General features: G+C 45.5%; 1 protein-coding gene across 11 annotated transcripts in view; it reads left to right on the top strand.

The window, feature by feature from the left end:
- Window positions 1-12,069, top strand: part of NRXN3 (neurexin 3) — a 1,505,977-nt gene that overhangs the window by 749,916 nt on the left and 743,992 nt on the right. The gene's annotated exons all lie outside the window — the stretch shown is intronic.

Here is a 12,069-nt window from a genome sequence, read left to right as displayed (position 1 = left end):
CTTCTCTGTGCTCCTTTCTCTGAGTGCAGCTTGGTCCTAGTTCTGTCTTGGTAATATCACGTTTTTCTCTGTGTCACATATACTGCTGCGACTGCCAAGAAGTAAATGGGCCACAGAGACTGAACTGCCCTCTTTTCTCAACTGTGTGTGGGTTTCTTCCAGAGCTGGGTGAGGTCCTTGGGCTTGAGGCAGCATGTGAAGGAAGCTCCCACTGTCACTTCCCACCCAGTGCCAGGCCCTATTGAGGGGATGAAGAGTATGTCTGTCACCAGGACTGTCAATCCCTCATCATTCACATATCCTACATTCGCTTTAGACAAAAAGCCAATGGGGAGCAGCTTTGTGTTTCCAGCCTGAATCTGGATGTTGCAAGGCAATAACTATAGTCCTAGCTCACGTGTTAAGTGTCAAATAGATTTTTTTTTTACTCAAATTGATTCTAAGTATTTTTTAATGTGGGGGACAAGGCGACTCCTGAAATGATCAGTAAACACCACAGGAGGCTGGGGGTACTTTGTGTAACTGGTAGTACATCATAGAATGCTGCTGTTCTGTTCTGGTTTTTGTGTGTGTATGTGTGTGAGAGAGTAATATGTTTTCCCCTATCATCAGTGCTTTGTCGTCTGATACAAAACCAGACAGCATTCTAGTGTGATGGATTAAGGCAGCAGTGGCTGCCTGTCTTCCGCCTACTCCCCCTGTGTCCGTGTTGTTTGCAGTGCCCCTCTCCTGTGTGTTCATCCTGCCTGTAGGCTGTGTTGATTACGCCAATTGCTTTTGTTTGTTTATTTTCAGTTATGTTGTTCTGGTTTATCTGCCTTTTTACTAACCTCTGGTTTATTGTTTTTGCTTTTTCTGTTTTTTTTTTTGCTAACAAAGTTGAGTTGACCAAAGCTGACCTGCAAGGTAGAGAAGGTTCTTGTTCCCATTACCATTTTGGACTGAAAGATGCCTTTTGTGTAACCTCTAGTGCCTTCCATTTAGATGCAGTCACACCTCTGAGACAGCAGGAAGGGGGCTAACTCTCAGTCCCTCTGGGAGTGAGGGTGGGCTTGGGGAGGAACTCTGGGTAACCAGGAGGGTGTTTTCGGTGGCTCAAGAGCTTTGACTGCATCGCAGACTGTGAGTATCCATAATTGTGCAGGTTGATTTCCTGAAATGGTTAACGATTGTTCAGGATGAAAAGCTGCCACTGAACAGCTGGTTGATAAAATACAGATGGCCATTAGTGTTTTACAGGACAGAAGGGCCAACTTGGGTTCTTAATTTCAGCTCCATTTAGGGAGGAGAAGAGACGGTGAAGGCCATTTTAATGATGCAGACTTTGAAAAACAGAGAGAGAGAGAGAGATTTCTAATTTTAACTGGTTTGGAAAAAAGTCTTTTGACTTTCAATTTACAAAACTCTCTATTAGCAACAATTAAAATCACTTAGTGCTATATAGCACTTTACAAACATGCAAATATTGGCAGCAATTAGTACTCATGGATCTCAGGTCAAGTCTGATCATTTTTACTTGATTATTAGAAACCTTGAATTGGATGGTTCATCAATAAGTATAAAGTATTTAGGACCATTTCCTACTGTTTATCCGTGCATGAAACTCTCATTGACATCTGATATTATTACTTACTGTTTATTAAGTAGGAGAGAGGAATCAATGGTTTTGAAAGCTAAAGAATGGTAAAGGAGGTTAAAGATGAGTTGAGGTACCAAGAATTGGCCCAAAGGAGGTCATTAGAGTGCTTTGTTGAGAATGTCATCAGTGGGGTGGGGAGGGAGGAAACCAGGTTTGAAGGGGATCCAGGAAGTAGTTCAAAAAGAGACATTTGGCTGTATTTGTAGCTTATTCAAAGAGCTCAGAGGTGAAGGGATAACAGGAGATGGGTTGGAAGATAACAGATGTGAGCAAGGATAATCTTTTAAGGATGCTTATAAGGAACTGAAAGAGAGGAAGTGGTTGAACGCACACGCACACGCACACACACACACACTGCTTCCCTATGGCAGAAGAGAAAATCCTGGTTATTAAACTATAGCAGCACTTTTGATCCCACTATCACCAGAGCTGCTCTCCTGTGCTGAAAGTTCCTCATGTTGAATGACTGTTGTACTAGAAATCACAAAGGGTTCAAAATTCTTGCAATACTTACAGATGTGATTGTATTGGAGAATACTGAACTAAGGCAAGACTTCCTGAGTTCATTGAGCTTTCGAGAGCTTTCAAGAGCGTGGTGGAAAAAGACAGATTTTTCTTTGCTCATGCAAGCTTTTAGTTATGATTAGGGCCCTACCAAATTCACAGACATGAAAAACATGTCATGGACCATGGAATCTGGTCTTTTGTGTGCTTTTACCTTATACTATACAGCATGGGGGAGACCAGCATTTCTCAAACTGGGGGCCCTGACCTAAATGCGGGCTGTGTGTGTGTGTGTGGAGGGTGTCACAAGGTTATTTGAGGGGGGTTGCACTATTGCCGCCCTTCTATGCTGCCTGGCGAACGGCTGTTGGCCAGGTGCCCAGATCTGAAGGTAGCGCCTCGCCAGCAGCAGCGCAGAAGTAAGCGTGGCAATACCATACCATGCCATCCTTACTTCTGTGCTGCTGCTGGCAGCCCTCAGAGCTGGGATCCAGGCCAGCAGCCACCGCTCTCCAGCTGTCCATCTCTGAAGACAGCCCTGCTGCCAGCAGCAGCCCAGAAGTAAGGGTAGCAGGGTAACAGTAGTGCAACCCCGCTACAACAACCCTGTGACACTCTCCCCCCCCCACTCCTTTCTGGGTCAAGATCCCTACAATTACAACACCATGAAATTTCAGATTTAAATAGCTGAAATAATGAAATTTATTATATTTAAAATCCCATGACCATGAAATTGACCAAAATGGACCGTGAATTAATTTGGTAGGGCCCTAGTTATGATCTTCAGCTCCCTGGCAAATCTGAAACTGTTGGAGAAGGGAAGACATTAGCCCCACAAGTGGCAACAGGGAGTAACAGGGACTTCTCAGGTCAGTGAGGGCATAACAGTGCTAGGCTCTGAAGTAGGGAGTGCTGTCAAATTCCCTTTTGCAAGAGCCAAAGTAACTGTACCATGGTACATCAATAAATGAATGTGTAAAGGATTGGAAAAAGTGGAACACCCCTAAAAGAATGCACAGGATCCCCTGTCGCACTGAGAGAAGAGAAGGGGTCTCAAAATTAAAAGGAAACCATGGAGAATGTACATCAAAGCTCTGTAGTGGGGAATCCTGAAGCCACAATCTATAGCCGTTCAATCACTTCAAAAAAACTATGCCTTGACTGCTAACTTAACCCAGGTTTTGATTGTGGGTGGAGGGAAGAGGAACAGAAAGCACCTTTCACAACATCCTAGATAGAGACAAGATTAGCTGGGGTCTTTGACTTCCACTCCCCAGTTGGGGGTTGACCAGGCATTTTGTACAGTTGGAGTACATGGTCTCTTAGAGGTTGAGATTAGAGGGTGTCAGGTGCCACCCCCAGCCTTCAGCACTCGGTGCGGCTGATTTCCGAAGTGTGTTTGCATGAAAGGGAAGGGGACACGTGGAAATGTGTGGAGCAGAGTGGGACCTCGGGAATACATGGAAGTGTAGGTAGCTTCGGAGCAAAGCTGCTCTGTGGCCTCCACTGAAATGCAGCAGGGAGGGCTGGGAGGTTTGCAAGCTCCTGCTGATGTTCCCACATCAGATACCTTGTGGATTCTCAGTCCTCAATCTCTGTCGCCCTCTAGTTATTCTGCCAATAGCTCCTTGTGCCTGTACAGGCTACAGGTTCCATTCACCTGTCCAGGTGGGTGTGTGACTGCTGTTGAGGCAGATGGGAGCTCTGAGCATATTTCTGAGGCAGAAGAGATCCCAAAGTGTATCAGATTATGCAGAGGGTGACCCTTGATGCCCAGGAGTTAAAGGGCTCTGAGCAGTGATGAAGACTCACTCCATATTGGGCCCAGGATTAGTGAGAGGCCTTAAGCCTTCCCTTATGATCCCCTGACATAGGGATATTTGCCTTTCAGATATAGAACACTGGGCATGCTGTGGGAAACTGAAGCTTAGCAGTAAACAGTGTCTTGTCTGCATGATATAGTTTTTCAGTTTCAGGAAACCAACCTTTGCTCTATGAGTTTGGATACCTCAGAACACTCATGAACACTTAAAATGTCATGAGATCTGCTGGCACTGTTTCTGGGCTGCTTTGATTTGGGGTGGGGTGCTGTGGAAGGAAGCCAGTTAACTATACTTTTGTTGTTCACACTCAGCATTTTCAGTCTTTTCTCTTCCTCCCCCTCCTTATTTTGCTCTGAATTTCTGTGTTTGATTAATGTGGTTCACTTCCAACATCCCTCCCTCCACATTCCCCCCCCCCCTGCATATGACATATTCCCTTTTATGCAGGTCAGTTTTTGTTGTGCAGCCATTTCTGTTCTGTTCCTACTCACCCAGGGCGTGATCTCCTCAAAGCCTTCTCGGGATGCTCAGAGGGCTGTATGTGTTAGGATCTGTGCATAAAACCTATAAAGTGGGTATAAAGGCATTCTCCATGGGGCAGCATTGCTCCTAATCCTCTCTTGTCACTATGAGAGGAATGTGTATTCTTTGGGTGACTTGTGTTAACGGGGGTATTCAGCTTAGCTTGTCCTACTCCTTTAAATTCCACAGCCAAGCACATGCAGAGAACAGAATTTTCTGCAAGACTCAGCACCCACAATGGGAGTCAGGTGTTTAGAGAGCTCAGCTCCCATTAAGGCACCTAAATACATGGCCTGGTTTGCTCAGCATGCTGGTGATTGAGTCCTTGAGAACAGGAGCTGCTGGGCACTGAGCACTTCTGAAAACCTGGCTCTTTAGTTAGGTGTTCAAGTGGAATCCGAACTCTTTACAAAAATCCTCTGTCAGTTGTGGGTATGGAGCACTTTTTGGAAAATCTGTCTCTATTTTTAAGGTTTGGTTTCAGCCTGCTTGGCTAACGTAGCTGTGTGGGATTCCCAATTTATGCTGTGTGTGATTCCAGCCACAGGACCCGATTATGTCTGCCTTGTGCCTTGTGTAATTGTTTACAATTGTGCAAAATGGGTAAAAAATGCCACCATTGTTATCTGAAAGTGTTTTACACCCACTTTGCACAGGAGTGATGCAGTCTGAGGTGGTGGACAATCGAGCCCCAAATTTGCTTAATTTATACATCAAAAAGATTTTTTTTTTCTAAGTTCACATATGATTCAAAAACTAAGCTCGGTTCTTTCAGCCTCCTCCTTAATCCCCAGTAGTAGTGAGCCTTGGTTTGGAATTAAATGGCCTAATGTAGCTGATGCCTGAGGCAGAATCCAGCCTTGCTGGCTCTCCCAGCGTGGTATTGGCCCTACATGCTCTAAACAGAGTCCAAAACATAGGCCTTTGTTAGTAAAATAACATGCAAAATGAAGCGGGGGCAGATTTGCTGATTGATGAGTAAGAAGATGATCTTATTACATAGTTCTTGTTCGAGTGATTGCACATGTCCAGTCCACTTCAGGTGCATGTGCGCCTGGTGCACTGTCAGACTTTTTCCCCTCAGTGGTATACATTGGAGTGGTAACCCTCTGCTGTCCCATGCTGATATGAAGGGCGGAGCCACTCCCGAACCTTCTCTGTTCCTTCTTACTGCCCATGACTGTGGTTGGAGCATTCTATCTTGCCATTGCAAGGTTTTTCCTTCTATTTGTATAGAGTTCGTACTCATTTGTACTAGCTTAGTAGTTGACGGTGTGTTAGTGATAGTTGTAAGTGTTCTTTCAAGTGCTTTTTTTTGATGCTGTGGTTCCTGTTCTGGATACTGTTACTGGTGCATGCCTTAGTCACTGGGATTCAAGCCCTGCCACTCCTGCAAGAAACCAATGTCAGTGACCCCCCCTCTCCAGTTGCTTCAAGTGTCTCAGGGAGTTGTTCATCAGGGATCAGTATCAGATTTGCAGGGACTTTAAGCCTAGAATGAAGAAAGACAAGGCATCCAGTCTCAAATTGCTCCTGATGGAGGCAGCCCACCATCAGAGCCTTCCTGCTCACAGCAGCTGCCAAGCGCTTCAGCTTCAGTGATCAGCGTGCTGCCTATGTTGGCTGAATGCCATCACCAGTTGCTTTCCCCAGTGCTGAGGAAGAAACCTTGCAAATTGGCCTCTGAGGTCAGTGAAGCCTGGCAGGCACGTGGACCACGAATGAGGGCATTCAAAGCCGAGGCACTCCGCAAAGCAGTCATCTGCTCAGAAGGGACTGTCGACTATGGCGCCAGCATAGGCATCATCAAGCTCATCAGTGCAGTCTCCATCGACCCCACCAGCCAGAGGCTGTCCCAGTCCTGTCAATTCTGGAGGCTTAAGCTCCAGCAAGGAACTTGTTGAGCCTCTCAGTACTGGTGTCACCGGTGCTATAGGAATCCTCTCACCCGATACTGATGACCATGGGTCAAACTCTGCCAGCCACTACAATACAGCAATCTGAGTTCCTCATATGGTGTCATCAAGAGGGAAGCCAGCAATGATTTGTCCCCGAGCTCTAGACACCGATCACTGGCACTGACAGGATCAGCCTACCCATTAGTCAGAAGAAGCTGATTCATCTTAGGACCTGGAGGTTGGTTCATACATCTCGCAGCCATGTCACCTGCCTTGCTGTTCCTCTCCGAGGGCTTACCCAGCAGGGACCATCCTGGCCAACCTCTAGCCATGGAATTTTGGCTCCCCAGGCCTTGTTAGTGGCTGTTCTGGAACAACCCTTGGAGATGCCAGTCTAAATCCAGGTCCTCTCCACACCCACCCCTCTGCTGCATCAAGTAGGCCTGAAAAACCATCCTGCCAAGTACACCAGCAGATGATGTCCTGTACAGGGCTTGTTACTGAGCAGGAGGATGTTGCTCAGGTGAACCTCCCCTTGGATGGGCCAGAGGAGTCTCCTTCAGTCAACTTTAGCTTCATCGTCTTCATCCACTGACAAGGCAGCAGTTTCAGGGGGCTCCTCACTCCCACCTGATGATTATAGGGCTCATCAGGACCTTTTAAAAAGGTCCTTGGATATCCAGGTGGAAGAAGTTCATGAGTCATCCTACAGCCTGGTTGACATTTTAGCCACTGTAGGACCTTCTCAAGTGGTGCTTCCGATTAATGAAGCTATCCTGGAGCCCACCAAAGTTCTGTGGCAAACTTCATCTTCCCTTCCCCCCCACATCAAAGTGAGCAGATCACAAATATTATGTACCCTCTCAAGGGCTCGAGCACCTCTATACCCAGCCTCTTCTGGGGTCGCTGGTGGTCTCAGCCACCAATGAGAGAGAGCACCAGAGGCAATGAGCATCTACCTCAAAATTGAAGGATGCTAGAAAACTTGATCTGTTTGGCTGAAAGTTCTGTTCAATGACTGCTAACCAGTCACAACAAGTGGTCTCTCCATTTGCCAAGTCGATTTTCCAGCTGTGGGGGACTCCCCTGTAATGAAGGTCATCAGGAAATGTCACTGGCTTTGTTCTCAACAAGATCACAGCCTGGGGTCCCTCAAGGACGCTTTCCTGTTGCTCTGGACAAACATGCTCCTGTACTAGTTTCCTTCAGTCCCACTCATACCAAGAGTATTGTTGAAAATCAGCTAGGACTATGCTCAGGTCATGCATCAACTCTGTTGTCCCTCTAGGTCAAAGCTCCACTGACTTTCTCACCAGATCTCTCAGGATCATGATGATCTCTTCCACCCCAACCTTCAGGCCCTCCTGGATGCTCCAGGTCTAACCTCCCAGGGAGAGGTTTGTTCAAAGGGAGTTTCAGGCGTACTATTTAAATAGTAGAAAACCATCCACTGGGAATAATTACCTGGCTAACTGGAAGAGATTCTTCATCTGGTCCCAGCAAAAGAGCGTTTCTATGGTCCAGTCTCCACTATATCATACTCTAGACTCTTTCTTGTTTTTCTTAAAACAACAAGGTCTGGCCACTAGTTCAGTCAAGATTCATCTAGCAGCTATTTTGGCTTTCCGTACTCAAAGTTGATAATTGTTCTGTTTTTTCCAACATTGTGTCAGTAAGGTTTATGAAGGATCTTGAAAATTTGTACCCTCAGATAGATAGAGGATCCCGTTTCCCCTTTGGACTTGAACTTGGTGGTGTTGTAAAAACTAATGGGTCCTTCCTTTGAATCTCTAGCTCCCTGTTCTTTTTTACGTCTCTCTCTGAAGGAAGCCTTTTTGGTGGCAATCACCGCTGCCAGGTGAGTAGGTGAATTGCATGTTTTAATGTTTGCTCCTCCATACGTGGTCTTCTACAAAGACAAGGGTTATCTGCATCCATATCCAGAGTTTCTTACAAAGGTGGTTTCTCCCTTTCATATCACTCAGGCAATATACCTACATTCTTTCCTCCTGAAGACTCATACTTCTAAAGATGAGGAGATACTCTACACTGTGGATGTCAGGAGAGCATTTGCATTCTACTTGGACAGGCTCATACAGTTTAGATGGTCCTCACAATTGTTTGTGCTAGTTGCAGACAGGATGAAAGGTCTCCCAGTCCCTTCTCAAAAGATCTCATCTTGTATATCCTCCAGTATACGCTTGTGTTGTGACTTGGCCAATGTAGTTCCATCCAGCAGAGTACTAGCACATTCAACGAGATCACATGCAGCTTCTGCAGCCTCCCTAGCTGAAGTGCTTGTCCTACACATTTGTAAAGTGGTCTGCGGTGTATTCCTTTGCCTCACAGTATGCGATCTCTCAGCAATCTAGATTCAGATGTGTAGTTCTCCAGTTCTTATTCAGGTAAACTCTGATCCCACCCCCAGATGGAACTGCTTTTGAGTCACCTGAAGTGGAATGGGCGTGTGCAATCACTTGAAGAGGAAATAATTGCCAGCCTGTTCTGTAACTGTTTGTATTTTGAGATGTCCATTTGACAACCCACTATCCTTCCCCTCGATATCAATGTGTCTCTGGTAAGAAGGAACTGAATGGGGGTCAGGGGTTTCTCCGCCTTTTATACCACTATGCAGTAGCATAGGGCAGCAGAGGATGCATGCAGCACCCCAATGGGAACCTCTGAGGGAACAGTCTCTGACAACAGTGCACTGGGCACACGTGCACCTGAAATGGAGTGGACATGTTTTCAAGATGTGTTGCACAACAGTTATGGAACAGGTTAGTAACAGTTTCTTTCTTTAATAAGAGCTGGGGGGGTGGAAGCTGTTAAATTTAGCTCCTCATGGCATTAGCTTCCAGTTCAGTTACAGTTTTTTTCCTTTGCCATGAAGTGCCCATCAAAGTTGGGGGGTGGGAGGGAGGGCTTCTTGCATGAGTAACTTCCCCATCCCTTCCCAATCCCTTTGAAGGTTCAAGGGAATGAGATCTGAACATCAGTGCATTTGGAGAAGTCAGTGAAAATGGCCATCCCTGTAAGTCTTCTTGGCATCCAGATTGTGTTTTACCCCATCAATACAAAGGAAACAACACAGTCAAAAATAGCACATATACATTGATGTGACTGGATTTTCAATATGTGAAGGGAGGTGTGACTTGCAGGATCAGGAGTAGTTTGTATAGCTTCATTGTCAGTTCCAGGTATGACCAAAGCACAAAGAGTTTTATGATCCTGCAACCGTCATTTAAAGAAACTCAATTCCTTAGGTGACTCATTAGAATAATAAACATCTTTCATCCCAAAGTGAAATGACACAGCAGGAATTGCTTCACTTGCTAGTGAAATGCACCTACCTCTGGGATGGAACATGGTAGGTTTAACAGTGCACAGAAACACCAGCAGACATTTTAGATTGGGGTGGGGGCGGGGAAAATCATTGAAATTTCAGAAGAAATGTAAGGAGGCAGAAAGCAGTTACCTAAATCGGAATTTGGCCAGGAGTGCTGGGCTTGTACAACTGGAGTGTGACTCTCTTCTATTATAACAGGATGGAAAAAAAGATGACAACAAAAAGCGTACATCTGCCCAAATAGCCCTGATGAGAAATAAAAGTCTGGATGCTCAACTGTGAGAAGGGAGGACTGTTAGGGAGCCAGTTGCAGCTCCCTGAGCCTGAGCCACTTAGTAAATTAGAGCTTCAAGAGAGCAGTTGAGGGACTCTTCATGGACCTTACCCCCGAAGAGGATCCACTGTAGCAGCACTCTGCTCTGCCATGCCACATCTCCAGCATGCCCCTCTGTCCTCTTAGACCATGCCCAGGGCAGGGAGTAACTGGAATAGGACATGCTGCATCTTTCACATTTCTGCTGTTTGGACAGTTTTCCCTATTCAGGAGAAATTCTCCATAGTCCATCTCTGACTATTTTAAGTTCACTTGGCATCTCTCACACAGTGCTAAGTGGGCTCAGAAGGCCAGAGAATCCAGCCTAAAATATCAGTGTAAATACTCCCAAGAGGGAGATGGCAAAGATGGTCAAGGTGTATGTAAACTCAGAGAAAAAATAAGAGCAAACACACACCTTAGCAATTAGAATGTATAAACTTTCATACACGTGAGAGATGTAGTGAGGCAATATCTTTTACTGGACCAACTACTGCTGGTGAGAGAGACAAGCTTTCAAGTTGCACAGAGCTCATCTTCGGGTCTGGGAAAGGAACTCCCACAATCACACAGAAATGCAAAGTGGAACAGATTGTTTAGCATAAGTAGATAGCAGGGACCATGCAAAGTAGAGTGTCCTGTTAACATCTCTGCAATCATAGGCTAAAAAGAGGGAGTTAGTGGGTTACAGAGCGTTGTAATAAGCCCTAAATCCCGTGTGTGTTTCCACCACTTCAACCACCACCAGTACACCTCCATTCAGCTCTCTCTGGAACACTCCCACACTAGCATCAGCTCCCTGGACACTACAATCCCCTTCAGCAGTGGAACCCTACAGACAACCAAGTGCAAGAAACCCACAGATCACCTCACCTACCTTCATAGATCCAGTAACCACTCCAAACACACCGAGAAATCTGTTCTCTACAATCAGGCATTCAGATACCCCAGAATATGCTCTGAGGAGAAACTCCAGGATATACACCTTAACACGCTTAAAACCACCTTCACCAAACAAGGATGCTACACCAGAGAAGTAGATTGCATCATGCAAAACCCCCCTTCCCAATACATGGAGAGAACCTGCTTCAATACAGAAATAAATGCCCCTCTGATCTCACACCCCTAGTTGTCACCTACCACCCCACACTGGAACCCATACAGAGTATCATCAAACAATTACAACCCATACTCAATGGAGATCCAATCCTTTAAAAAATCTTTCCAGAACCCCCATATTTGTCCTTCAAACAACCCCCCAGCCTCTCCAAGCTCATCATCAGAAGCAAGCTTGCCACAGATCAGGACACAGCAACTCAAAGCAATAGTAGACCCTTCCAGAACAACAGATGCAAAACCTGCAGACATATCTTCATTGCTACAATAATCGACACCCCCCACAACACAGCTTTCAAGATCCATGGATCCTACATATGCCTCTCACAACATGCGGTGTACCTCATCCAGTGCACTAAATGCCCCAATAACAATTATGTGGGTGAAACCACACAATCACTATGCTCTTGAATGAACTCATGCAGGAAAATGATCAAAAACATTGTATCACCTTTCGGTGAACACTTTTCACAGAATAATCACTTCATATCTGTCCTCATTCTCAAAGGAAACTTGCACAGCACTTTCAAAAGACAAACCTGAGAGCTTAAATTCATTACTCTGGTAGACACTAAAAATCATGGACTGAATAGAGACACTGCATTCATGGCTTATTACAACAATCTGTAACCCACTAGCTGCCTCTTTTTGTGCTACAACTGCAGAGGTGGTAATGGGCCACTCTACCTTCAATGGTCCCTTACAATATGTGTTATCTACTTATGCTAAAAAATTGGTTCCATTTTGCATTTCTGTATGAATCTGGGAGTTCCCTTCCCAGACCTGAAGAAGAGCTCTGTATGCGAAAGCTTCTCTCTCTCACCAACACAAGTAGGTCCTTGTCTCTCTCTACATCTGAGAGATGCCATTATTTCTAGGGCTTCTAGAGTAGATCTAAAGCTTTA

The sequence above is a fragment of the Mauremys reevesii genome, linkage group 4 (genome assembly GCF_016161935.1).
Source record: "Mauremys reevesii isolate NIE-2019 linkage group 4, ASM1616193v1, whole genome shotgun sequence".
Classification (NCBI taxonomy): domain Eukaryota; kingdom Metazoa; phylum Chordata; order Testudines; family Geoemydidae; genus Mauremys; species Mauremys reevesii.
The sequence above is the reverse complement of the archived record's forward strand: the minus strand, read 5'-3'. Positions and strand labels throughout refer to the sequence as shown.